The 23,651-nt window shown below is 41.7% G+C and overlaps 1 protein-coding gene across 1 annotated transcript in view; it reads left to right on the top strand.

Moving 5' to 3' along the window:
* ATG2A (autophagy related 2A) overlaps positions 1-23,651 on the top strand; it is a 2,853,001-nt gene that overhangs the window by 557,424 nt on the left and 2,271,926 nt on the right. The gene's annotated exons all lie outside the window — the stretch shown is intronic.

Raw genomic sequence — 23,651 nt, 5'->3', positions numbered from 1 at the left:
GTCTGTTCTGCTTCCAAAAATACCTTTGATCCTTCAGAAGACAACTGAGTAAAGCAGCTTAAGTCTTACACCTACATTTGGACATCCCCTGATTGCTGGGATAATTTTGCATCACTTCTGCATGGTGTACAGTGAATAATCTTTTTCTGCAAGCACTCTGCTGCTTCTAGTTTTTAATAGTTTCCCTTCTGACACAGTTTTGTCAGGATCAACTGTTTATATTGGTATGATTTCATCTCTCTCTCTCTCTCTATATATATATATATATATATATATATATATATATATATGTGTGTGTACATAATATATACAGGTCTTGGCTGCCTTCTCATGGCCAGGTTTGGTGCATATTGTCAATCTGAGCTAATCGGAGGAAGGGCACTGAGCAAACTCAGATCTGTAATATATAACATTAAGTATCCTGTTGTTTGCTTATTTTTATGAGTTATTTGTAGCACTTTTATTGTCTGCTGCATACTTTTCTAGCTAGTTTCACTGTGTGTGAGGTATTAACTGGAAATTGTCTACATTTATTAAGGATCTGTTTGTTTTTTTTTTCTGATTTCCTGCCAATGAGTGTATCATCTAACGTGTTTGCAGTTAAAAGCTTTCTCTAGAGTCTCCTTGCTCCATTATCTGTTTAAAACTTTCATTTAAAGGCTCACTGCTGCTTTTCTGCTATGATAAACATTTCTGTAGTTTTTTTTCTACCTAAGTAGTGTGGGTATTTGTAGCATTGTCCATATTCAGGCTTGTGTTTTGGGCCTAGTTGTTTGTGGAGGCTGTGTCTCTGAGCACATGTTCAACACCATCTTAGTTTAGCCAAAGCTATTCTGCATTTCAGTAAGAGGGGATTGTTTATGGTCATTGGTTGATTGGGGTTACCTGGACTACGGCTTGGAGTAAGCACCTCATTGGTTCTTTCAAGCTTTTTTTAAAGTTATTTCACGTTTCAACTTTCTGTTACCTAAGAAGTTAACTTGTGAGTGTTTCTGCCATTTCAAACTGAGCTAATCAGTGGAAGGGCACTGAGTAAACTCGGATCTGTAATATATAACATTAAGTATCCTGTTTTTTGTTTATTTTTATGAGTTATTTATAGGATTTTTATTGTATGCTGCATACTTTTCTAGCTAGTTTCACTGCGTGTGAGGTATTAACTGGGTCTACAATTTATTAAGCATCTGTTTGGGTTTTTTGTTCTGATTTCCTGCCAAGGAGTGTATCATATTGTTTCCCACCCTCCCTCACTATTGGTCTCGCGTTCTTGTACTTGGTGGCTTTGCAGTTGCCTGCCCCTACTGTAAATTTGATCTGGGACACTCCTCCCAGTCTAGTGTCATTACCTCATTCTACCTAATCCAAGGAGAACATTTGAGAAGGCCAACCCACTTAGTTACTGCTCCTCCTTTCCCCTTTCCACTTTACTCCTGTATGTAAATAGTCTAGTCCAGATACAGATTTGCTGTATCCAGGACAGTTTGTAAGCTTATGAGCCCCCAAGCCTTTCTGTGTTGGAGGGAAGCCTTCTAGCTTAATTTTGTTTCTTAGAACTAGCCAGTTTTTTTTAGTTTCAGGACTCAAATCTGTTTCTTTGAGCTCAGCACTTGTTCAGAACTCATTGTAAGCACTAAATAAGCTACAAATTACTGCAGCACTCAACTTTCCTCACTTGTCTAGAGGAAAACCGTTTTTTAGTACTTAGACATGCCTGGATAGGTGCTTATTTATTAAGGGTCAGCTCCTGGTGTTTTCTCCTGTCTACCTGCTGAATCTGGGCATCTTGGGGCAGTGCAGCAGTTGCCTCATGTACACGGACAGCCCTCTCCTCCTACCACCCAACACTACAACCTGTGAGAGAGGCACTTATATAGCCAATCTGGAAGCAAAGCTCTCCTAACCCAAGACTGGAATAGACAGTCAAGAGGAGAAGGTAAACACTTGCACCACACCACACTCATCACATAGTCCCTCAAAACCTACACCACCAAAAAACACACACACAAAAACACAAAACACACACCTACATTCACAGAGGCTCTCAATAAAAATCTGCCCAAACAGCAGGGACTTCTAAAGCAGAAACGCAAGCAACATCCACCCCCACAACACAACCCAAATGACACATAGCCCACAAACTCAGTGTGCCACTCAACCACAGCCCATAAGACATAACAACGTACCCAACACTCCAGTCATAGTTGACTCTATAGTCAGGCACACTGATGTTCCACTCACCAGGCTAAATAAGGAGAAAGTTACTGTCAGCTGCCTGTCTGGTGCCAGGATCCACCACATAATGCATGCACTCAAGTCACTCCACAACAAGTACAAATATGACTCTGTCATTGTCCATGTTGGTGTGAATGACCTGAGACGTATCTCCTTGGACTACATGAAAAGAGACATGCAGGAGCTGTCCGATCTTGTAGCCCAGGCAAGTATGACCCTAGCCCTGACTAGCATCCTGCCATTACCCAGAATGATACCACAGTACAAGGACAAGGTGTCATTCTAAGGGGATCGAGTATCTGTCTTCCTGGGATGACATGATCGACAAACCACAATGCTTTGCCAGAGATGGCCTGCACCTGTCGCCGTTAGGATTCTGGATACTGGCTAAGGCTCTTGCCACCCCTGTAGTGCCTTTTTTAGGCAAGGTTCAAATGACAAATTCACCACCGTAACAGGTGCAAGCAAGCAAAATCTGAGGGGAATGCTACTCAATGCTCGAAGTCTAAACCTCAAAATGCACTCACTTGAGGCACTCCTTAAAATGGAGAACATAGACATCCGTGCAGTGTCAGAGACCTGGTTCAAGGATCTAGAGAGCACCTCTGCATTACCAGGCTATAATTTATACCACACCTTTTGGGCACCTAACCTGGACCAAAACACTAAAGGCGGAGGCATGTCCATATTCATTAAGGATATCCACATCTCCAGACTAGTTTCTCAGTTTAATGCATCCGAGATTATCCAAGTGCAACTAACTCTGGGAAAGACCGCAATCCAAATTGTAGCTTGATACAGATCCCCCACCATGCCCCAGGATTCCCACTCCTCATTTCTTGATGCACTGAAAAATGTTAGGGTACAGCCTAACACCCTAATAATGGGCGATTTCAACTACCCCACCATTAACTGGGAAAACCACTCATGTACCAACTCTTGTGCTCAACATTTTCTGGAATTCATAAATTCCAACGCCTTGTATCTACTTATCCACACCCCCACCAGGGGCAGCAGTATCCTAGACCTGGTCATTACCAACATGGGCAACCAGTGTTCCACACCAGAGGTCAATTCCTCGTTGCTCAGATCCGACCACAAGCTAATCACCCTAGACATCCACATCTTGCCCTCACCCCCCATTAGGGAAACCACCGTAAAAAAATTTATCCAAAGCCAACTTCACGCTTCTTAAGACAGAAGTGGCAAACTTCACGATACCCATGTTGACGGACAATAGAGGTACAACTGCTGAATCCTACACAAATGCACTTTATAAGCACTTATGCAAGTGCATGGATCGTGCATTCCGTAACAGAACCAAGATGCTATCCTCCAAAAAAAGGAAGCCAATCTGGTGGTCCCCTGCAATAAACAAACTCTAAAACAGAAGAAAGAAACTGTTGCAAAAAGAGTAAAATCCCATGATTGGAGGAACTCCCTGGTCAGCCTCAGTAAGAAGCTGAGATCCCTCATAAAATCCTCCAAAGCTAGTTACGAAAAGAAAATCGCCACTGATACTAAAGACAACCACAAAGCATTCTATAGCTATGTCAAGAATCTCAATGACAACACTCTGATCTGCTCTGAGTTACAGCACAATGGCACTAAATATACAGAACCAGCTGATATTGCCAACATCCTGGCAGATAGGTTCAGTGCTAACTCCCCCCCCCCCCCTCATCCCCTAAAGGGCCCATCTCTGTACTGGAAGAATGCAAACTTCCTGTAATCACGGCTGCACAGATAAAAACACACTCTCCAAAGCCAAGAACACAGCATCCATGGGCCCTGACAACATCCCAGGCTGTGTTCTACACGAACTACAGAACGGACAGGCACCCCACCTAAGTACCATGTTCAATCATAGCCTCACCTCAGGCTTTGTTCCCACTGAATGGCACACATTGACAGTTATCCCACTCCACAAAAGAGGAGCCACCACAGACCCTGGGAACTGCCGCCCCATTAGCCTGCCGAGCCTGGCCTGCAAGGCTATGGAACATATCATCATGGAACTTATAAACAATGACATTGGTAATCTGCAAACTCTGGACCCCACCCAGTTCGGGTTTGTAAAAGGCAGCTCATGTCACCTAAACCTGATAGACTTCTTTGACGTGGTCACCAAAGCCGTAGATGAGGGTAAGGTGGTTCACACAGCCTATCTAGATCTCGCCAAGGCTTTCGACACCATCCCCTACTCTGCAATTATAGATAACTAAACTAGGTATGCATCCCTATGTCACAAGATGGGTTGCCAACTGGCTCACTGACAGAACCCACACTATGAAAGTAGCAGACTCCAAATCCAACTTCAGACCAGTGACAAGTGGAGTACCACAGGGTTCAGTCCTGGGTCCTCTCCTGTTTGGTGTCTACTTCTCTGAAGTACAAGCTAACACAGAAGGTCTTTGGCTAACGAAGTTCGCAGATGACTGCAAACTAGGAGCCATAACGTGGACATCCCACAAAAGGGCCTCACTGAGACAGATGCCTGGTGTCAAAGCCATGGCCTCAAGCGCAATGCCAAAAAGTGCATTGTCATCCCTTTTGGCAAAAACTCTATACCCATGAACTACCACATAGGTGGTAGTCTACTTAACACCAAAAGTGTGATAAGAGACCTTGGGACGGAGGTGGACAGTAATCTCTCCTTTGATAATCACATTGCCACAGTAGTCGGGAAATCCTTCAAAATGGCACACCTCATCACAAAAGGTTTCTCATCCAGTAAAAAGGAGGTCATTGTTCCCCTCTACTCGTCACTCAGTAGACCCATTATAGAGTACAACACCCCTTTTGGTATGTACCTCACAAGACATCTGCAGCAACTGGAAAGCTGCAGAAATACCTCACAAAGTGGATTACCAGCCACAAACAGATGCCCTACGCAGACCATCTCAAAAAAACTCCAGGTTTACTCCGTCACATATCGCCTACTCAGAGGCGATCTCTGCCTAATATAGAAAGCTATGTCAAACCCAGAGCTGTTGGGCATGCTCCACTTAAAGAAATCCCAATCCCTCCGAGCTACACGCTCTAGGGACCTAAACCTAGTCACCACAATAAACAGAACATGCTGGAGGGATAGATTCCTGTCCCAGAGACTTCCCATACTCTGGAACAAACTACCTATCTATATCAAACAAAGCTCCTCATTAGCACTTTTCAAGAAAAATCTTGATTGGATGGGAGATAGGAAATTCACCCCGGGGATCACTTCTGTGGCTCTGCTCGACAGGGGCACAGGAAATTAATTTTCTTGGGTGGCGAGAGCCAGGGTACCTTTTGGCTAGGCTTATGTAGGCCCTAGGGCCAATAGCCTAGTACCTGCCTATGAACCTATGTCCTTTTGATTAAGAAATCCTGCTGTGGAGTACCAGTCCAGATTGTGCTTTCATAAAGTGAATACAGTTTGCTCCTTTCAGATGTTGACGCCAGGAATTCAGAACATAAGTCTTCTGGCGGCTAGAGTACCCGTTGTTTTCTTACTCCGTAAGTCAGATGTATCCGGCGTTGTAATCTCAAAACGCTTCTTGGCCAGTCGATGTCAGAAAAGTTAATTTTTGTAGCCCTGCGCGGAAGCAAAATATTGCGCCCACGTTTTCATCAAGGACTATACACTTGCTGGGCCTTCACACGGCGTCACTATCATGTAAACTTGGTGCTTAGCATTATTTAAGTAGCTTTGACTACAGAAATAATGCTTTGGACACTCCGACTACAAAGCTATCAAAAAGGCTTCTTGGGCCGTAATGCGACACCGCTTACCAAAGAAAGCGCCTAGAACAGGCTGGTTTGGTCACGAGGCCCAGCGAGCGCCTTTGCAGTCCCTGACTACTGGCATGCCAGTGGTGTCTTCTGAGACGCGGGCTAAATCGGTAACCGGCGGGCGACCCCAGACCACAACCCGAAGCCCAGCCCGAGACCCGGCCTACTAATGTGGACGGTCTGCACTCACCCATGAAAGATTGTCTTATGCCCCTCATCTCTGTACTCAGATAAGGCCTTTACTAAATCGCCTTTAGGGGCCTCGACATTCGCTTTCCAGGCTGGGCCTTTCTAGATGCCTAGAAACCTCTGCTTAAAATGGCTCTCAGATTCTTATAACTCATCAGGCCCCTCCCTACCCCTCCTGACTCTGGGGTGAACTATCCCTCTCTTCTAGTGGGATCTCTTTTTAATCCCCAATTCACATCAGGGAACCTCTTTATCCCTTTGAGGTTAGATGCAGAACAGTCCATTTCTCCCCTTCTGAAGGACAGATCCCCCAGTCCAACCCTGCATGCCCTCTGCAGGATGCTTCATTGGGAAGGAACAGAAGACTTTGAGACTTCAATTCCCAGAGGATTCAGGGAACTTTTCAGACTCGGCACAGACTTCCTGGCTATTCCCGCCTGTTTTTTGGGTACTGGATTGCATCTATTCGAGGCTTATTAGTATCTGATACCTTTTCTCCCAGTGAGCTGATAGATGATACATCTACCCCTGTCTCCTGAAAACCTCTACAAATCTACAAATGCTGACCCTAAGACCAACCATTTCACGGGCAAGGCCTGAATAATCCTGAAACTGCACTGCACCACTTCCTAAGCCTGATATCTAGATCTCTAGACCCAATCCACTTCCTGCACCAAGAAAGCGAATCCAGCCATAGGGGGCCTTAAACTTCATAAATCATCCTATTCCTAGCCAGCGGTTCCCTGTTATCACATTTCATAAAAATAAAAATGTCTCAACCTGAACAAAAAGATTTAAAGAGAGTTACAGGATCAGCAGATGGAGTGCAGAACAAGTGGGTAAACACACCTTATGATGCCAGAACAAGTGCCCTAGGGCCTCCAGTAACAGGATGCTGGGATCAGTCGTTAGACATGCCTTAAAAAAACAAAAATTCTCCTGATCAACTAGAGAACATGCCTGGCATACACCTTTACAAGCTGATCACTTTTGGCTAAAATGCACGAGGATATACTAAATTATGGAAAAAGAAATCTAATCTATAGGAACTAAAGAAGCTTTCTTACAGGTCCAGCCACCTGATTTTAGCTTCTTCATGCTTTTTTACAGGTCCAGCTTTGACCTACAAAAGGAAACCCCAAGGGGAAGATACAAGGCGCCAAGGGGCAGAGGGGCCACGTCAAAAAAGGCATAGGGCAGGGCATGCAAATCTCCAGTCCAGCACCAGGATGTGAGAGTGCACCTTCAAGCAGGAGACAAACCCAATGTGGTGAAGATTTCCCACACAAACAAGCTAAAGCTGGCAGCATCTTGGGGAGGAAATAGCATTATTGCAAGCAATCCAAGAGCAAGACAAACCCACAAATGGACACCAATTATTGGAAAAGCGGCTCAGCAATTTCCAATTTCACACTCTTCCAAAATGAGATTTATGGACAAAACTACCACAAAAAATCACAGGAGGCACAACTGCAAATTTCATTTCTACTAAATATGATATCGATAATTTACAAAAGGTAGCACAAATGCTTCCAAGGTTTTGTTAAAGACTTTTTTCAATACCACCACTTTCCAACCAAAAGGAGACCCATTCTGACCGATCCTGGTCCTGTACCCATTTCTACAACACACCTCTATTTCAAGAACAAAACACTACAGCAGCTTCTACCCGGCACTTTCAAGATGCTCACGGCAGAGTTTTGGGACCTCAATCTGGCCTGCCGTCCTTTGCAGACAAACATTATACCTCAGATCCAGGCTCTTCTCAATCCACTATCAATTCAAGCTGCAGCCCGCACCCTCATCTTTCCATGCCAGGTATTCACTTAGTGCATCAGTGACAGCCTGTGCAGGAGAACCTGGATGTGATTTTACTGTGCCTTATCTGAATGACTCTTATTTCTTGCAGGTCTCAAATCTATACAATTTACATGTATCTGGCTTAACCGCGGACGAACATTGCAGCATTCATACTACTCAACAAGGAGGAAATCAAGCTACACCATCAACAAGGAAAATAACCTTCTCCAGGCCAGCTTGCATCTGGCTAACATAACCATATCTTCGCCTTTCTCTGCAAACAACCCACAGATCTCAGTACTAAAACCTAAACCAAAGTCAAAGAACCGTATCTAGGGCCAATCCTGAAACAACTGGGATTGGCTACATCTTGGACTGAAAGGGATCAGGCTTATCTCTCTGCATGTCAAAACATTCAATGGTACCTAAAAATCTACTGCAAAGCTGCTATCCACAGTACCATTGTACTATTATGCCAGTAATTCCATGTCTGCAAGGAGCATTATAGCAATTCCATGTCATGTCCAGCTAGTAAATACAAGGCCTTCCATTCTGCAAACCCTCCAAGCCAAACAGCATCGTAACCACAGGCCAAAGATTAAGCCTGGAGCACAAGCTTAACAGGTGCATTCAGGCTCAGGTCAAGGCAAAAGGGATTCCAAAGGACACACTCACCAAAGAAATGCTTATCCCAATAACATACTCAACAGCTAGCAGACTTCCTGCATCGGGACAAGCATGCGGAAGAACAGCATCCACCACAGTGCATCATAAATGCATAACAATAAGAATTTAATGTCATACCCGCAATTGCAGACTAGCCCAGGAATACTGCTCAGGCAGACTGGAAGGAATAAACTGACTCTTCAAAGCACAATACTTGACAGGAATGGAACTCACACTGGCAGACACTCTGAGCAGGACAATACTGGCAGAACTGGCAATGGAACTGTGATCACAGGCACGATGAGGGAATGAATGGATGGGGGAGGCCAGGGCATTGACAGAGATCCCATCCAAACTACCAATTGAAAAAGTTTTGTCTCCACACCTTCCACCCAAAGAAACTTTTTGTGGGCCTTTTCATTCAGTTGGAGGCCCTGAAAGGTTTAGCATGCATTCCCAGGACCTTCATTCTGCCCAATGGAAGAGTGAAAGCAAGAACAGATCCCACGATTCTGAGTACTGATTGCTCCAGACTGGCCAAGATAACACTGGTATGCTCTGAGGGCCTAACAACTACTCAGACCAACACCCTGCCTCCTAATACTCCTCCTGGCCATACTAAAACATGCCCCCACCTCCCTGGGGTCAGCTACACACACTCAACCCTGAACAAATGGAAAATTCTCAACTACAGCATCAGACTCTCTACTCTCGAAAAAGGCTCAGCTCTCAACACTGGAACCAGAAGACACACAGATAGAAGAAGCTAACTCAGAGATAAAATGGAGCCCGGGATTGCAGAAGACCAGAGAAAATTAACAATTTGGAGAAAAGGAAAAAATGAAGCGGTTTGAATTTTGAATGAGAAAAGGTTTACAATGATGAACTGACTTTTCATTTCTTCAAGCTTTACCCGCTGAACTGCCATTTCAAAAAATTTTCTTTCGGATTCTAAAATTTTCTCTAAATTTTTTCTTCTAACCAGTACCTCCTCCTTTTATTCAGCTAACCTCTTATATCATAGCAACCAAAACCAGCCTGAGACCCAAGTACATGGAAGAAACCAACACATTGCTACTCCACATTGCCTGCTGCTTCAACAGATCTGCCCTTTTTTCTGCCTGCTTTAACAGCTGACCTTCTTAACACATCTGGCTGTCTTTGGGTTTTCAGCGTACCTCGGTCCATGGCCGGTGAATACAGGGGAGTATTGCTTCGGGGATCCTGTTTCATCTTCCATCAGGAAACCACCTCCCTTTTCCACCAGTGTCCAACAGCCGGTTGGCAGGGACCATATTCCTACCTTCCCACCTTCCCTCACACCCCACAACCAAGCTTAACCCTCAAAACATCCATCTTAGACATCTTCATTTTCAGCAGAATATTTGGTTGGACAAAATCAGTTCAACTCAACAACAACTTTTGAAAGGGGCTCAGAGGGATTTTAGGTACAAACAGATGCAAAGAAGACCATTCACCGCAAGACACTTTTGTTACTCATTGAATGGGAATCTGTCATTACTGGTATCTGTCAACCCCCCACCAGGGATCTACTGGTATCACCAGCCCCACAGCCTGTGTCCCTGCTACTAGAGGTGTATTTTGACAGAGATATTTTGGAGCTCGGTACATAGGGACACAAACGCTTACCACCTGCCCTTATATCACCCAACACTACTTCGCAGCCCAGACCAGAGCTTTTTTTGCGGTTGCCCTCTTTTTGCAGGGCATTCATGGTTCCCACCACCCTCATAGTACCTACCACCCTCTACCCATCTGTGACTACTCTCTACACCCGCGATTGGCTGTCCACAGTTTTGTACATAGTGGTACAAATGTACCATGCCCTAAAATGGACAGCTCTAGTACAGAACTCCAACTTAGGCCCTCGTCTTCTTTCTTCATTAAGTCCATTAAAGGGCTTCAACACTCCCCTCACCTCCTCACTGGTTATCTGTATTCCTTATTTGCTTGTTTGATTTTTTGCTACATTGCACCTGAGCATGTGGATAGCTAATCTTATACCGATTATGCCTCCCCTTTCTTTGAACCATCTAGGGCAAAGAAGAAAAAGACTGAGGAAAGAACATGCTGGTCATGTTTTATTCTCTGGCCTTCTGGCGTGGCTCAGAGAGTGGCTTACGACAACCGGAGGCGGACCAAGACTTTGGAATTTGACCGACGAGAGGAGCCTGGCGGCTGAAAACCCCATGTGATTTTACTGGGCTGTATTAGCACTCGAACATCTACATTTATGGTAGGTACAAAACTGTACTTTTCTCGGGTCCAGCAGAATATCTCAGATTTTTTTTCTGAGCGTTCTGTCTTCTAACACTACCATTTTATGAAACTGCTGTTTTTGGGAAGTCTTGTACTCAGCCAGCCTTTTCTTCATTTCAGCCTCTGATTTTTGTAGTTTTATCTGTTCATCTGAATAGGTAGTTAAAGCCTCTTCCATTTTTTCAGCCTTTTGTTTTGTTATATGAGTTGATCTTACCCCTTCAATGTTTAATTTATTTTAATCACCTCTGAGTACATTTGATTTATTTTTTCCTGTTCATTGTTCACACTGTCCAGTGGTGTATGAGTTCTGTGCTTGCACAACCCCCACACTGACAGCTTTCCAGATCTCAGAATTCCCTCCTATTATAGGTTCATAAGTAGGTACTAGGCTATCTGCCCGAAGGCATTTATAAGCCTAGCCAGAATGTGTTGGCTTTTGCCACTCCCTTAGATTAGTTCCCTGTGCCTCTGTCCAGCAGAGCCATTGAAGTGATCCCCGGGGTAAACTTTCTGTTTCCCATCCACTCGTCAAGGTTTCTCTTGAAGAGGGTTAGTGAGGAGCTCTGCCTAATGTAGATTGGAATCTTGTTCCAGAGCATGGGAAGTCTCTGGGACAGGAATCTGTCCCTCCAGCACGTCCTATTTATTGTTGTGGTGAGGTTTAGATTCCTGGAGCTTGTTGCTCGAGGGGATATGGTTTTCTTTAGGTGGAGCACGTCCATCAATTCTGGGTTGGACATGGCCTTGTATGTCAGGCAGAGATCACCTCTGAATAGGCGATATGCAACCGAGCACAGCTGGAGTTTCTTCAGTTGAGCTGCATAGGGCATCTGCTTGTGGCCAGTGATCCTCTTGGTGATGAACTTCTGTGATCTTTCCAGTTGTTGCAGGTGTCTTGTAAGGTACATCCTAAATGGGGCATTGTACGTACTCTATGATGGGTCTGATGAGTGATGCGTAGAGGGGCACAATGACCTCTTTCGATCTGGATGCAAACCCTTTTGTGATTAGGTGTGCCACATAGAAGGATTTTCTAACCACTTTGGCAATGTGATTATCAAAGGAGAGGTTACTATCTACCTGTGTCCCCAGATCCATTATTACGTCTTCCATATTTAGGGGGCTACCACCTATGTGGTAGTTTGTGGGTACTTTGTTTTTTCCAAGGGGGATGACTGTGCACTTTTGCCATTTAGCTTGAGACCATGGTTTTGACACCAGGTATCTGTCTCAGTGAGACCCTTTTGGAGGATGTCTGTGTCAGCCGGAGAGTCAATTATAGCCCCTAGTTTGCAGTCTGCGAACTTGGTGAGCCATAGTCCTCCTGTGCTTGCGTGTACCTCTGAGAAGTATATGCCAAACAGGAGGGGTCCTAGGACTGAGCCCTGGGGAACGCAACTTGTAACCGGTTTAGAGTCAGACCTAGCTCCTGCAACTCTTACCATGAGGACTCTGTCCGTATGCCATTTGGCAACCCATCTTGTGATGTAGGCATTTATGTTCAGGCTGGTGAGCTTGTCTATAATACCTGAGTGGGAAATGATGTCAAAGGCCTTTGTGAGGCCTAGGTAGGCTATGTGGACCACCTTTCCCTCGTCTATAGCCTTGGTAACTGTCTCAAAGAAGTGCACCAGGTTTAGGAGGCATGTTCTGCCCTTAACAAAGCCGGACTGGGTTGGGTCCAGTGTTTGGAGCTTTCCAATGTCTCTGTTAATGAGATCCATGATGATGCACTCCATAGCTTTGCAGACCAAGCCAGTCAGGCTTATAGGGCGATAGTTCCCGGGGTCCGTTGTGGCTCCACCTTTGTGGAGCAGAATAACCGTTGCTGTGCGCCACTCTGTGGGTACGTAGCCTGTGGAGAGGCTGAGTTTAAACATTGTGTTTAGGTGAGGGGTTAGTTCATCTTTGAGCTCATGTAGGATGCAGCCTGGGACACCATCTGGTCCCATTGATGCTGTGTTTTTGGCTTTAGAGGGGGCTTTTTTAGCCAGAGTCTCTGTGATTTCAGGGGCACTACATTCTTCTGGTATAGTTATGGGCCCTTTTGGGGTTGAGAGGGGGGTGAAGTTTGCACTGAACCTGTCTTCCAGGATGTTGGCTATATCGGTCGGTTCAGTGTATTTTGTGCCATTCTGCACTAATTCCGAGCAGATCTGAGAATTGTCACTTAGATTCTTGACATAGCTAAAGAATGCCTTGTGGTTATCTTTGGAGTCCATGGCAATTTTTCTTTCGAAGCTAGCTGTGGATGATTTTATGAGGGAACGTAGTTTCTTGCTGATACTGATCAGGGATGTCTTTCCTTCATGGGATTTTACTCTTTTCTGTACTAGTTTTCTCCTTCTATTGTATAGCTTGTTTATGGCAGGGGTCCACCAGACTGGTTTCCTTTTCTTGGATGAGTGAGTCTTGGTTTTGTTTGGGATAGTACGATCCATGCATTCTTGTAGGTGCCTGTAGAGTGCATTAGTAATGGATTTTGCAACTTGGACAGCGTTATCCTTTAGCATGGGGGCTTTGAAACTTCCCACCTCGGTCTTAAGTAACGTGAAGTTTGCTTTTGAAAAGTTTTTCACAGTGGTTTCTTTGACCGGGAGTGGTGGTGGAATGTGGATATCCAGAGTGATTAGTTTATGGTCAGATCTAACCAGCACCAGCAGTTAGAACCAGCAGTCTGGAACACCGGTCACCCATGTTGGTGATGACCAGGTCCAATTTGTGGTCACCTCTTGTGGGGGAGTTAACCAGTTGATCCAGGGACTTTGAGTTTATAAATTCTAGGAAATGTTGGGCCAGGGAGTTCGTACTTGAGTAGTTCTCCCAGTTAATGTTTGGATAATTGAAATCACCCAATATCAGGGTGCTTGGTAGGACCTTTATGTTTCCCAGTGTTTCCAGGAATGCGGAGTGGGGGTCCTGGGACATGGTGGGTGATCTGTAGCAAGCTATAATTTGAGTAGCAGTTTTGCCCATTGTTAGTTGCACGTGGGTGATCTCTGAAGCATCATGCTGTGCCACTAACCTGGAGGTGTGGGTATCCTTGATGAATATGGATACTCCCCTGCCTTTTGTATTTTGGTCCGGGTTTTGTGGTCAAAATGTATGGTATGAGTTGTAGCCTGTTAGTGCTGGGGTGCTAACTCATTCCCTCCAGTACAAGTCTTTTGAGTGTGTACCTTTAACCCCTAGTGGGTGTGGCCTAAGCCTTTAAAAATGAAGTTATCACCTTACAATTCTAATAAATACCTCATTGACAGAGGTCAAATATCAGTACAATTATGTTTGCATCATGTATGCTTCAAGATAAAATATTCTGATACCTTGTATGTAGCGTGGTTTTGGAATTATTAACACAAGTGTGAACAAGTAATATTTGACGCCTAGAGGAGCAGTGGGGGGTAACTGCAGTTGCACCTCGAGGCGTCACTCAGATGAAATGAGACCAGGTTTCTGTTACTGCACATATATCGATTTTCTCCATGCTGAGGAGTGCCTCGAATGCGTGCATTTTGAGGTTTAGAATTCTGGCATTGAGCAGCATTACCCTCAGTTTTTTGTTACTTGTGCTATTTACGGAGGTGGGTTTGTCTTTTGAACCTTGCCTAAAAAAGGCACAATGGGGGTTGCAAGAGCCTTGGCCAGTATTCGAAAGCCTAAGTGTGACAGGTGCAAGCCATCTCTAGCAAAGCAGTGTGGCTTGTCGAGCATGTCATCCCAGGCTGGCAGACACTGGATCCCCTTTGAATGACACCAGAAGCTTAGCCAATTGTTGAAATTGATAATTTTTTCTCTATACCGTGGTATCATTCCTGGTGAGAGCAGGATGCTACTCAGGGTCAGGGTCGTACCAGCCTGGGCTACATGATCAGAGAGCTCCTCCATGTCTCTTTTCATGTAGTCCAGGGAGGTACAGCTCAGGTTATTCACACCAACATGGACAATGACAGAGTCATATTTGTACTTGTTCTGGAGTGACCTGAGTGCTTGTGCAACTAACAGTAACCTTCTCCTTGTTCAGCCTAGTGAGTGGGACGTCAGTGTGTCTGACTATAGAGTCACCTATTACTAGTGTGTTGGGTATGTTATTTTGCCTTAAGGGCTGTGATTGTGTGGCACATTGGTTTTGTGAAGTATGCGTTTCATGGCTTGTGTTGGAGGGTGGAGATTGCTTGGATGTCTGCTTTGGAGGTCTCTGTTGCTTTTGCAGATTTTTATTTAGAGCCTCCGAGTATGTTTTTGTGTATTTATGTGCGTTTTTTGCCAGTGCTGGTTTCATAGGTCTATGTGAGACTGGTGGGGTGATGCAAGTAATTCCCTTCTCCTCTTGACTGCCTGGTCCAGTCTTGGGTTGAGAGAGTTTAGCCTCCAGTCTGGCTGTATAATTGCATCTCTCACATGTGTTAGTGTTTGGTGGAAGGAGGAGAGGGTTGTCTTTGTACATGAGGCAATTGTAATATTGCCTCAAAATGCCCAGATTCACCAGTTGGACTGGAGAGTATACCTGAAACAGCCCTTTGGACATGCCTGGATAGGTACAATGAACTGTTTTACTGATTGGCTGGTAAGGTCGAATAGAGAGCCTTGTCCTTCCCTACAGTATAGGGGGGGGTCTAGTGCTAAGGTTTATTTGTGCTTGCTATGAGTTTTGGGCAAGTGCAGGGATGAGAAGTGAATGATCTGAGTGCTTAAGTTGAAAGTTTGTCTAGTTCCAAGGGAAAAATTGAAGAGTAGCCTTTGTGGAGCCAAGAATAGTTATACCCTAGCTAACCGGCGCTGCCTGGCGTGCAAATGCGGGTTTTATAGCAGGGAAATGAAAGAGATAGAAATTAGCCCAAAATGGCCAATAAACTACTAATTACTGGGCTGAAACCACTCATCCAAGGAAAGATAGGCTGATCAATGCTCCCTCTCTCACAGTGAACAGAGAACCTTCCTTCTATTCAAGTAAGGTATGGGCAAACACAGAAACTTGTAACACAGCCCTGAATTCAGCACTAACCTGAAAACTGGACTAAACTAGCTTAGAAAGGTGGGAAAATAAGTATATTTTTTGTTTTTTCAGAAAATAAAGCAGATACAATTAAAAAAACACTTTAAATGCACAGTAATGGTTGTCACACTTGAGTGTGTAGCCTACTACAGTTACACAGGTAATTTAAACACAAAAACGACTTTGTTAAAGTGCAGGCAGTAAAATTAAGTACAATATGTAGCTGAAACAAGCTTTTTAAATCACAGGAACTCTAGAAAATCGGTGTTTTAGGCAGAATTAGCTAAAGGCAGCAAGAAAATGCAGAAAAATGATAATCACTCCAAAGTCTCTCTGCTGCTGTAGAACTCTGCAGGGCACCAGGCAGGAGCTTGCTGAGCTGTATACTAAACCTTGCAAATGCGGGTTTTATAGCAGGGAAATGAAAGAGATAGAAATTAGCCCAAAATGGCCAATAAACTACTAATGAAGGGGACTGGCTAAGCCCTTCTCATGAGGGGGAAGCCTGACTCTTGTCAAAGGAAGTCAGTTGCTCATCTCTCACTGTGTGTGTGTGTGTGTGTGTGTGTGTGTGTGTGTGTGTGTGTGTGTGTGTGTGTGTGTGTGTGTGTGTGTGTGTGTGTGTGTGTATATATATATATGGGTTCCATACACTAGATCGAATTTTCACTAATTCGTAATAGTGCATGGAATGCTCACTGCAGCGAAAGTACGCGAAGTTCAGTACAACGTACGGGTGTTGTACTGAACTTCCGTGCAGTACTCACGGACCTTAGGGTTAGGGCACAAGTCATAGTAAGAGGATAGCCCGTAGGGCTATCCCCTTACCATGACCCGCGCCCTAACCCTAAGGTCCATGTCGACTGCAGCACAGTGAAGGACATAGCAATGTCCTCCACTATGGTGCGATAGTCACAAACCTTAGGGTTAGGGCATGGGTTGGGAGTAGGGGATAGCTTTACTAACTATCCTTACCTAACCCGTCTTCATAAGGTCCGTGACTATTGCACCATAGTGGAGGACATAGCTTGTTTTTTTATGTCCTCCACTGTGCTGCGTTGTTTTTGGTGAAGTGCACTTACATAAAAGCTCACTTTCATTAAAGTAAACTTTTGCAGAAGTGAGGCTTCCTATTACAAGTTTGAAGTAGTGAACTTTTGTTCTTATAATAGGAATCCATATATATATATATATATATATATATATATATATATATATATATATACACACATACACACACATATGTAAATTTATATTTTTATACATACATACATACATATATATATATATATATATATATATATGTGTGTGTGTTTACTATCAAAAGAACGAAAATCACATCTGCAAACGGTGATTTCTGCAGTGAATATCCTCGACTCATACATATTAAGTAGGTTGTATGGTCGACGCAACAAGATCGACAACTTTCTGTCGATCTTAACGTTAACTCCCATTGCCAGACATACTTTGAGTCCCTGCCCTGTGTACGCCCTTCTGAGCGGACATACAAATGAACGTTGACATTCCGACTATCGCTCCTGTCGTGCAACTGAATGTCGACATTTTGACATGTATAAAACTCTCCAAAAAACAAAACCAGCACTCTAAAACTATTTAAGAACAGTAGTTTTTAATAACCGTACACAGTAACAACCAAATGTTAGCATAGCAGACAGTGAAAATCCCTGATCACAAATTGGTTTCACCCTTTGGCGTCATCAGTGTGATCTGTTGTGTTCTTTAAATAACCACCTATTTATAACTTTTAAAACTAGACACGTGGCCCTTCCAGAATAACTTCTTTGTCCCCATTCTTTAAATCAATAATGATTTTTTTTAAATATTCATGACAAATCACTTTTATAAAACTGGAAACGTATTCAAATAAAATATATTTTTATACATCCAGTATTCTCAATTTATCAAAGCAAATGAACCACATTAGATAATTTTTATGTGGCAATATTGTCGTCTAGTGGAAAATGCAGCAACTATTACCACATTCTAATGTTGTTGTGTCTTTCGGCTTATCCCGGTTAGGGGTCGCCACAGCGGAACTCCGGTCCGCTAATGTTTGGTAGTGGATTTTTTTTATGTGCCGAGTTACCAGCCCTGATGCACAACCTTCAACGGAGGTACGCCCATTCACACATGCCTCTACACAGAAGACGCTCTAGCTGAGAATCGAATGGGACAACGTCTTGCTATGAGGCGACAACGCTACCGCAGCACCACTACCGTGGGTTATTACCATATTCTAATACATATCTCTAATAGCAATACTTATCAGAAATGTTCATTTAAATCTGGTTTGTATATTGCACCCGCATTTATTATCCACCTTTTCTCTTTTTTATTTAAAAGTTCATGCTTTTTTGCTTAAGGCAATCCACCACCAAAAATCAAATCAGTCCTAACTAAAGTGAAGTACGTATTAACATGTTCAATGGTATGTTAAAATAATACACTTTGATCTCTTCTGCATTTTAAATCATATATATCAAATATATATATTAACCATTCAGAACTGCAGATAATCAGCTGCCTAATAATATATGTGCCAGGTGTATTAACTGATGTAAAATTATCAGTTTTAACAATAACCGTACAGTAAACGCAAGTGCCACACATGGTGCAGCTATTAGGTTTATTTCCTAAAAGACTATGTTGTTCTGAAATTAAATACATTTTTTTTAAACCATGACAAATGCTCACAAATATACCCTGTCAAAAACCAGATTTGCATGAATCAGCTAGATATTGATCAAAAATTGGATCCCTCTCCAAAATATACAAATAAAAATTTGCAGTCTAATTTTAAATGTATTAGTACCATAAGTAGTAATCTGTCTAAGATGTTCATATCATTTACACTCTTCCTCTGTGTCTCTGAGCACATTTTACTCAAATAACTTCACTGTTGGATAATAAGGTGGATGATGATAAAATGTCTTAAAGCAAAATGAGCTGTCCGTGCTTCTAACATCTCTTGGTTTATGACTAAACCAAGTGGTTTATCAAAAGGTCTTCATTTTGTTCCATCATTTTTGTTTTGCAATGTACTTCACTTTTGGACATTTAATGATTTTTTGTTGTACTTTGAATCTAAAATTTTGGTTTAGTCACAGACCAAGGGATGATGGTTCATTTTGCTTTAAGAAATCTGTTTTTCAGCCACCTTATCTAGTAATTAAGTTATTTCAGCAATACATGCTCAGATAGTTACATGCTAATCAAGCCACTGTTTTTAGGGATTATGGCTTTAATATTTCTGAGTAACAAAATTTGTTTTGTGTCATTTGACTGCCAATAAAGATTTAGTTGTTACAGTAGCAGTTAAGGGTAGGGATGATTGTTATATAGAATTCAGAAGACTAGAAAAATAAGGTTCTGAGACAATTAGCAGATCAGATATCTTATTATAAGTTACCTCAAGAACCTACTGTTGATTTCAGAAGGTATATAGATTGTTTGTTATTAGTTTTTGAGGAATGAGGTCTGAATATTTACATCTTCAACTGATGGTGATGCTCCTGAATCACAACAATTGCATTCTACCCAAGATTCATAAGTCCATTGATACCTGGTAAACCCATAGTTTTTGTTTGTGGTTCACTGACTGAGCCATTATCTATGTTTTTGGAGAGCCAGCTTAAACCTTTATTAACTTTGGTTAGAGCATGTTTAAAAGATACTACTGATTTTCACAAGCTGATGTCTGATATTCATTTTTCAAATGATGTAGGTAGAATACTGGCAGTTAAGTATTTGTTTCAGCTATTACACACATATTCTGTTTAATATCGTACATTTTTGTTACAGCTGTTAAGTATAATTGTAGAATGTAACGTGTTTTGTTACAAAGGTGGCTGTTTACAACTTAAGGGCACGGCCATGGGTGCTACCTCTGCCCCTTCTTAAGCTGAACATTTTATGTTTTTTAGGCAGTACATTTGATTTACAGAGAGCATAACAGGTTTCTTTGCCACATTCATTTATAGCACAGATATCTTGGGGATTGTTGAATGATTTGGTTGGGATCCATTAAATTATTACAAGCATTTGTTTGATATTTGAATTTTAATGAATTTGGAATAGTGTTTGTACTAAAATATGATATACTCAATGTTGATTTTCTAGGTGATTCAGTTATGAAATTGATTGAAGGTGCCAGGTCTTCCAGTATTTATTGTAAACCATTTACAAAAAATTTCACTTCTCACTGCTTCTAGCTGTCATCTGAAACAAATAATCAGGAGTATCCCAAAGGCATAATATTTAAGACTGTGAAGACTTTGAAGTGATACTCAAGTATTTGATCAAGAAGCCATTAATTAAAATATATTATAGAGGGAACATGACATATGCCATGTAAAACAAACATCAGTTTGCAACTAAAGAAAAAGGGGAGGTGTTGTATTCAGCTCAGCAGAAGAGTATAAATAATATGGAATGACATCTTAATTACTAGTAATGGTACTAATACATCTAAAATTAGGCAGATTGTAAATTATTGGTATGTTTTTATCAATAGCTAACTTATTCTTGCAAACTTGTTTTTTGACATGGTTAAAATATTGATGAGCATTTTTCATAGTTTAAGAAATTTAATTTGATCTCAGAACAACAGGGCAATAAACTTAATGGCTGTACCATGTGTGACAGTTGTGTTTATTGCAAGGTTTTATTTAAAGCTAAACATTTTACATCAGTTAATGCATGTAGAAAGTATTCTATTAGGAAGATGGTTACCTGCAATTCTGAATGGTTGATATTTATGGCCATGGCCCTTGCAGGGCTTTTTATGTGGGTCAGACATCAAGACCTTGGAAACAAAGTATAGCAATCTGCTGAGTGATTTAAAATGTAGAAGGGATCTAAGTACTGTATTTAAACATACCATTGAACATGTTAATGAACATGTCACGTTTGCTGGGATTCATTTGATTCTTGGTAGTGGATTGTCTTTAGCACGAAATGAGAAAATGTGGATAATCCCGGTACTTATGTACAAATTGAGTTTAAATGAAGATTTTTTATGAATTCACTGCAGTTTAGCGGAATATTAGGATATGGTTAGAGTTGTATTTTTGGGCAGCCACGGTGATGCAACAGTTAACGTTCCCGCCTCACAGCAAGAGGTTCTCCAGTTCGATCCTCGGCTGGTGTGCCTTCTGTGCGGAGTTTGCATGTCCTCCCTGTGGTCGCGTGGGTTTTCTCCTGGTGCTCCGGTTTCCTCCCACATCCAAAAGACATGCTGTAGGTGGATTGGACACTCTAAATTGGCTCTAGGCGTGAGTGCGTGCTTCTGTGGAAGGTTGGGCGCTGGGCTGGCAACTAAACACTGTAAAAACTCCATTGCCAATCATGAGCGGACAGGTGATCCGTTGTGGCGATCCCTAACCACGAAAAGCCGAAAGAAGAAGAAGTTAGAGTTGTATTTTTCCACTAGATGGCAAAATTGCAGCATTAAATGGTCTAATATGGTTCATTTGCTTTGATAAAAAGTGAATATTGTTTTCATAAAATATTTATTTTTATTTGAATAGCTTTGCAGTATTATAAAAGTGATTTGTGATGAATATTTTTTTATAAGTCATTAGTTTTTTTAAAAAATGTGGACAAAGATGTTATTTCGGAAGGGTAATGTGATTAGTTTTTAAAGTTGTAAATAGTTGGTTATGTACAGTTGTACAGTATACAGTAGAGCACACTGATAACATCAAAGGGTGAAACCCATTTGTGATCAATGATTTTCACTGTTTACTATGCTGATATTTGGAATGGTAGTTAAAAACCACTGTTCATAAATCATTTTGAAGTGCTGTTTTTTTTTTTTTGTTTTTTTGTTTTTTTGTTTATTTAATTTTATTTTTAGGACTATGCACCCTAATTTCGAGGCAATATACCAAGTCTGTGGTGAATATATAGATACATGTGTATGTAGGTGTGTGTATATATATATATATATATATATATATATATATATATATATATATATATATATATATATGTGTGTGTGTGTATATATATATATATATATATATATATATATATATATATATATATATATGTGTGTGTGTGTCTATATATATATATATATATATATATATATATATATATTTGTGTGTGTCTATATATATATATATATATATATATATATATATATATGTATATATCTATATGTATATATCTGTATGTCTATCTATACATGTATTATATGTGTTTGTGTGTAAATATCTGTGTGTGTGTGTGTGTATATGTATATTTTTGTTAACATTTTATCCTAACGTATTTGCTATTTACTACTGGTCTTAATTCCTCATGTTTTTATGAACAATAATGTTTTAAGCAGCTACTATGCTTTTCTGAAGTGTTTTATGACTTGTACTGGGAAACTGTTTCTGATGTTTTTCTGCTTCATTTTGAATTTCTGACTTGAAAATGTTGCACTTACTCTGATTTAACACTGCTATAGCCACTTTTATTGTGAAATCTCAATTTTACTGCAGACTGCTTTATCTGGATTTTGTGTGGAGATTTTTTTCATTCCCAGTATGAGCATCTCTAATTAAATACTTATGTGTTCTGTTTTAAAAGGTTTATATATGATTTAAGGGCATATAATTGATTCTTTGCCACTATTGAGATGAGTGAATTTTCCTTGGTACTATGACTGTCTGTGCTGTCCTTTACTGTATTGTGCGGGTTGTAGAACAAGGCTTAGCACGTGTTAAGCTGTTTCTGTTGTATTTTGTTTTCTTTAGTCGTGTGGAGACAGTTTGTATTTTCTAGTACTGCTGCCCTTACTCAGCTCTTAATAGTGCCAGTGTATTATTCTAGCTGGTGTTTTTTCCCCCTGACTTGTTACAGTTGCCTGCCCATCAAATCCAGTTTTACCTAAAAAGGAAAAAAAAAACCAACAAAAACATGCCTCAATCTATGGCTTGTGAATTTGTTGTTGCCTTAAGCTGTCCTCTGTCCTCTGACCACTTACCTTTTCCCCATCACCCTGTGGTTTAAGTCCGCAACTCTTTTTGGTACTGGGATCAGGCAAATTCTCCAGGGATTTCCAGTGCCTGATTCAGCTATGGGAGAACCAAACACTTTAGTTGCAGGAGTGGTCCTGCTGTAAGAGACCTCTTGCCAGATATACTACTCTGCCCCCCGATAGTTTGTCCACTTGTGTAATACACGGTAAAAAGAAACAGAAACTTCATCACATCACAGACGGTCAAGTTGTTACCATGTATAGGGCTGGTGTGTTTTCCTTAGCTGAGAGTGTTTTACAGTCAGTCTCACAGACTATGCTGCTATTCAGAATGACTATGGGACTACCCTCTCTAGAGGTCAGTGTATGGTTGCAGATTTTGATGGGGACTTTGCAGACAATAGTGAACCCTTTTTAGTTCATCCATTCAAATCCTTTGGAAGGTGAACAAGTTCAAAACCCCAAGCAGGTGTTCACCTTTCCATAGATGCTAACTAGGTTTAGATATGTATTTGACTGGAAGAAATCTGGAGCTGCGTAAGAGATTGGCAGAGTTTGTGATCTTATTGAGGAAGAGATTTCAAACGTTTTGACTGCTCTTTCTCTGTTACTGGCATTAGAAGATGACTATAAAAGCGCATGTAAAACCCCTTTGTCTAGTGAACCAGTTCCTTGAGGCAGTGCAAGGTGTAGTCTGAATCTTACAGCTCTCTGGTTCTTTGT

This window comes from Protopterus annectens, chromosome 6.part1, assembly GCF_019279795.1.
Source record: "Protopterus annectens isolate FY-2018-M chromosome 6.part1, PAN1.0, whole genome shotgun sequence".
In the NCBI taxonomy this organism is placed as follows: Eukaryota; Metazoa; Chordata; order Ceratodontiformes; family Protopteridae; genus Protopterus; species Protopterus annectens.
This window is presented reverse-complemented; position numbering and strand designations above follow the sequence as displayed.